Consider the following 5,924-nt stretch of genomic DNA (forward strand, 5'->3'; position numbering starts at 1 on the left):
CATAATGTGGTTTATAAATAAAAAGAAAGGCCCCTTTCTGCATATTTTTAAGCATCAAAACAGGGCATTATAAAGCATCAATTTAGAAAAAAACTAGCCTCAGTATGATTACAAACAATCATTACTTTCCACTCTCCTATAAAATTAGACCAGGTCTGCCTTTGCAGAGTGATGATGGCCCAGATCAGTCCATCAACCAGCTATTTAATGTGCATGGCAACAAACAAATGCTTTAACTATTTTGGAAATAGAATTACCTGGCTCTCTTGATATTGCAGTGTTTTAGAAAGCCCTTTTGTCCATCAGGCTTTCCAAAAAAAAAAAAAAAAAAGAGAGAACACAGATCTTGGAGTTGCACAGCCCTAGGCTCCAATCATGGCTCTGCCACTTGCTGGCTGCATTACATACAGCAAGTCATTTAACCCTCTCCACCTCAACTGTCATCTGGATGAGAGTGCCAGTAATAGTCACTCATTATTCTATTTAACAAAATGACTACCACGAGCCAGGTAAAAGTGGTGGGCAAGACAGATGTGCCTGTCCTCAGTAAGGGAGAAAAATACTAAACAATTAAAAAAAAAAAATCTCTATGAGTAAAAGGACCCATGGTTGGGGTGAGGGAGTATTTAGATGAATGGCTCAGGGTAGACTCTTGAAGTAGTGCCACTTAAGACCAGACCTGAGGGATATATGAGAGCCAGGTGAAGATTGAGGGGAAGGCCTTATATGAAGAGTAACAGCACATGCAATGGTTGGAAAGTAGCAAGGAGCTTCAGTTTGGAAACTGAAAGAAAGACTTGTGATTGGATCCTGGTGCAGGGCAGTGAGGAATGTGACTTTTGTTCCAAATACTTTGGGAAGTCATTAAAAGGTGATAAGCTGGGGCGTGGCATGTTCCAATTCTATATTTTAAAGATCATATATATGCAATGTAATTAGAATAGTGCCTGGCACATAGTAACTGTTCAGCAAATGTCTGTTGTTGCTATATATACTACTACAACCATTAGATATTTCAGGTGCTTAGAAGAGTGTGATTCCTGTTTCAGGAACCCCTTCCTATATTCCAGTAAGGAAGAGAGACAAGTCTCTTTTATTCAGAGCATATTAAGCAACCCTGAGCACAGTATATATTATAGGCACACTTTTCATGATGAGAGATGTGTCAGATTTCTCTTATTTTGGGGTGTGGGTTTTGTAAATCATCATTTGATTATACATTCACATCTCACATTTCCCTAAGGTTTCTTTTAATTCTCTCTCTCTCTCTCTCTCAGCACTTCTGAGTCTCCCCAGGTTTAATACCCAGAAAATTGTAACCTAGAGCTTGTTCTGATGGTAACAAAATGTTCAATTTTAATGCATTATTTAACTTAAAACAACTATACAACATATATATGTGTGATAATATACATATGTGTGTGTGTATTTGTGTGTCGATGTGTGTATATAAAATTAGGAAAGAAATTTGTCCTTTAGTAACTCACTTGGTCTCTTAAAGCACTAATTTTTTCACTTATTTATGAAATAAAAGATACACATGGATAGCATTTAAAGCTGGGTCTGCACATAGTAAGCAACTCAGAAAATATCAGCTATTATGAATTAGTTGTGACAAAATTGTAAATACAATCCCCAAGATCATAGAAAGGGACTCTTAGGCCCTATGGTAGATGCCAAAGAGAAACCCAGTGAGTTATCATTTGTGTTTGGAAAGGGCCTCCAAATAGGTACTCAAAAGTAAAATCTAGTTGATCCTTGTGATTTGTTTGGCCAGGGCCATGCTTCTCAGTTTTATATTGCTTGGCCAAGTTGATGGCCTTCACACAGCATATAAGCTTTTGTTAGACACTATCCATTAGTCTCTATAATCTCACACTTCTTCTGCTTCAAATGATTACATTTCTTTCCTACTTCATGAAATTCTCATGGTTACACATAATTTGGTCCTTAACAAAAATGCTTGGTCACCTCCAAGGGAAGAATATGGAGGGCTTCTTCCCCAGAAGAGAACTTAAGGGTTGTGAGGAGCCCATTTTATCATTTCTGAAGACTGTTCCACACTTGCTTTGGTGATTGAAATAGCTTCAAAGCACATCTGTACTATCTAATCATGATTTAGGTCTAGAGTGAAATAAATCTCTTAGCATAGTCCCCAAGAGATCAGGTCTCTGAAACTCTCTGAACAAAAACATGCCTTGTTCCTTTTCATTAGTCATCCCTTATCCAGAGAGGACCTTATTCTTGGAAATCAACCCAGTTTATAGGCCACAGGCCATTCCCCATACCTTTCACTGACTGTTATAAAACTCGGTAGGGGTCACATTGCCATCCTCCTCAATGGCATGTCCCCCAGGCCACTCCGTCTAGATCCATTTATGATGCTAGTTAAAACAAGCCCACTGAGGATAAGAAAGATGCCCCCCCACCACCTTTTTAAAGTTGTCTGAGAAGACACTGGATTTTAATGGGAATTCTGGAAATAACTCTGAGTGAGAAAATGCTATGTAGGAATGATGCCATGAAGAGATTTTATATTTTCCCTGGATAACCCATTAGAGACAGGTCTGCATTTCATTTACCCCGTCAGAGTGCATGGCTGGTAATGAGTCACCAGGTGCCGGTTAGCAGGGTACTTGCTTCCTCTGGGCTTTAGCCTCAGTGGACAGGAGACCCCAAGGAGCAACATTCTCCATATGGACTGCAATTCAGTTTTGAAAATTACTTGCTGCTGGAGCATATGTTGTTGATAAAGACACCAATAAGGAGAGCAGAAAACACATAAATTAATAGATGATGTTGAATTTCATGTGTGAACAGTGTTTAAAATGCCCACCGTGTCACTTTCTGATGTCTGGATTTCTGATTGCCAAAAATAAAACAGGCATTAATCTAGGAATACATCTGCTAGTTCAAAGGATTGTAGACGTGGTAAGACCTGGTGATCTGAATGATCTCAAAGATAGAATACATTGAATGTACAACCCACTCAATCAGTGGTGAGGAGATGAATTATTAAGAGAGCAGAAGCAATCAACTCACATCAATATGGCCTCAGATACCAAAAAAGTCAGAAATGAACAGGATTAAATTTGAGTTTGAAATTAGGCTAGAAATATGCAACCAGAAGAACAATACTACTGTATGAATTGAGGACTCAATTTTTCCTTGGGTATAATCTTATTTATTCTGAGGTTATAAATACCTTAATTTCTCTACCTCAGTTTTGTCATCTGTGAAATTGGAATAATGGCACCTTAGAGGAAAATGCTCAGGATTAGCTACTTATTGTTCACTGAATTGTTTATTGCAGTAAGTTCTTTAGAGATTGAAATAAGTGTGAATAAAGAATGAGGTAGATATATAAATATAGCCTTTGCATATACTGTTATATATGTACATAGAAAATAAATTACATGGAGCAGAGTAATAAAATATTTTGTTAAGTGGAAGAAAAAAACAGAGCTCTGGAAAGTATAAAATGGGTCATTCCTAATGGGTGAAAATATTCCACATAACATACTGCCCATCATCAAGCATCTGATCTACATCAGCCAGCTGCATTTTGAGTAAGCCTTTAATGTGTATTTATATTTTCAAATATCAAAAAGATGATAGCCTGAAAAAGGAAGCATTTTCAGTTGTTTGAGCTTTAGAATTCTTTCCCATGGAAGCATCTGGGCTTGTCTAGAGTGTGAGAAATATGTTGCCTTTTTCTCAATGGTTATTTTTCTAAACTGTCTCATGACCGCCTAGAGTAGATGTTCCTGGGAATCAAGAAAATCAAACTGCCTGTCTTAATTTCTTCCATGCGAATGTTCTTGTATACATGGTGATATCATATACTGGAAGCTGGGAAATTCAACTCTATCTGGCAGGAAAATTCAAAAGATAAGAAAATCTCAGATGCCTTAGAAATAGGAGGACACGTCCAAAGTGACTTCCTGTCCATAAGATTTATTCATCTTACTATTAATTGTTCTGAATGCTTTATTTGGCACTTGGAGTGATGCGCTATGGGTCATTAGCAGTGTGCCAAGCAGGTGTTCTCAACCATTGAACCCCAAATGTCTCAGACACTGCCAACTGATTGAGAAATTTCCATTCAGAGTCAACAGGAGAATATGAGACTGTTATGTTCCAAATAGCTTCAATCAATTTCATTTATCAAAGTTTATAGTTACGTTTTTTTAATTTTGTAATTTTGAATAATAACTGTTGAAATGGGATATTTTAAGCATAATTGTTTGGCATTATGTTCTGAAAACTTGCAGATGCATGCCTGAGAGCAAAAACATGGGGGTAGATTTGCTGGGCTTGGAGGAAAGAATTTCTCAGGTTCTTTCAACCTTGAAATTAGATTTCTAGAATTCTGGAGTTTCAGATCTATGCTTTATCAAATGAAAAAAAAATTATAAATTAGAGGGATTAGTTTTCAGATTATCATAAACACATGATAACTAAAATTTCAAAACTAAGAGTTGAGCCTCCTAGCTTGGTAACAGGACAAACTCACTAAAAATTTGGATTTCTATGTACAAGTTGCTGTGGAGACACGGAAGTTTCCCTGGCTAGATAAACTATACAGTGGGGCCACTTCCCAAACTCTGGAAGCCTGAAGGCGGGCACCAGGTTGGAGGAAGGCCAAACCTTTGCATGCCTGAAGGCAGGCAGCAATTTAGATAAGGGAATAGTGGCTGGGCTCTTGCTGGGCTCCTTTCTGCTCCTGTCTCCTGCCCCTGTTGTTTCCTGTCTAGCCCCAAAGAAATTGTCCCTTGAGATTAAAGACATGTAAACACACCTTATGGCTTTGGAAAAAATGTACCCTCCCTGAAAAACCTGAAAACAGTCACATAGGAAACTACCTTGTATGCTATAAAAACCTGTAGAAATGAGTAGAATAAAACTTTCTTTTGCAGGAACACAGAGGACGGAGTGGGCTCCCCTTCTTTCACAAGTTGCCACTGTTTTTTTCCTAAAACTCTTGCACTTTTTGCAAAAATTCCTCATTTACTAACCACTGGTCTTGATAATTCCTGATTCTTCCATTTCAGCTTGCTGGGCACTTCAACTGATCCTGTAGAATTATGGCAAAGACAAAATACTTCTGCTTCATACTCTGGAAGCATTGTCTAAAGTAGCCAGGATTTCCACTTGGATGGGCTTGGGTGAGCTTCTTAAAACACTGGATAATTACTTTAAAGTGTTAAGTTAATTTGTTAAAAAAAGTAATTTCAGAAGTTTCAACTGACTCAATTGAGGTTATCCTATAATAGTGCCACAATTACTCACTCGGTTCTGATATGTTTCCCTTAGGGGTGAAGAGAGAGAAAAGGGTATATTTCCTCTACTTATTGAAGATTGTTCATTAGCTTGGTTACATTTAGAGGATGATGTTTTATAAACCAATGTAGAAAACAGGGTGTGTCAGCACCCATCAACATTCAACTCCCGTTCACAGGACATTGTGTTATGTGTGGGCTTCAATCTGAGACTTACTTGAACAAAGGGCTTTAGGGTAAGTTGTCAGCAGAAGACATGAGACCAGGTGGATTCAGAGTGAGAATTGTAAAGGGGAATTTGAAAGATATAATGCAAGTTTTTAAGTGTAAATCTTGTTGTTACTGTTGTTTCTCATCCCTCTTCCACTATTTACAAAACAATGAATGCATAAAAAGACCAAGAACAGGAAATATTTGTAAAATTTGCCCCAAATTATCACAAAGGTATGCAGCCAGTAGGTTAATAAATTGTGAGAGGTAACTATAAATAAACAGGGTGTCTGTTTTGTGTCTGCACGGCACAGGGAATCAATTATGATGATGCATACAAATACACTTTATAACATGTTTGGTGATTGCAAACATTAAAATGAGCATCACCTCTGGTGCTGAATCATTGGTGAAGAATAATTAATGGCCTCT

The sequence above is a fragment of the Choloepus didactylus genome, chromosome 1 (genome assembly GCF_015220235.1).
Source record: "Choloepus didactylus isolate mChoDid1 chromosome 1, mChoDid1.pri, whole genome shotgun sequence".
In the NCBI taxonomy this organism is placed as follows: Eukaryota; Metazoa; Chordata; class Mammalia; order Pilosa; family Megalonychidae; genus Choloepus; species Choloepus didactylus.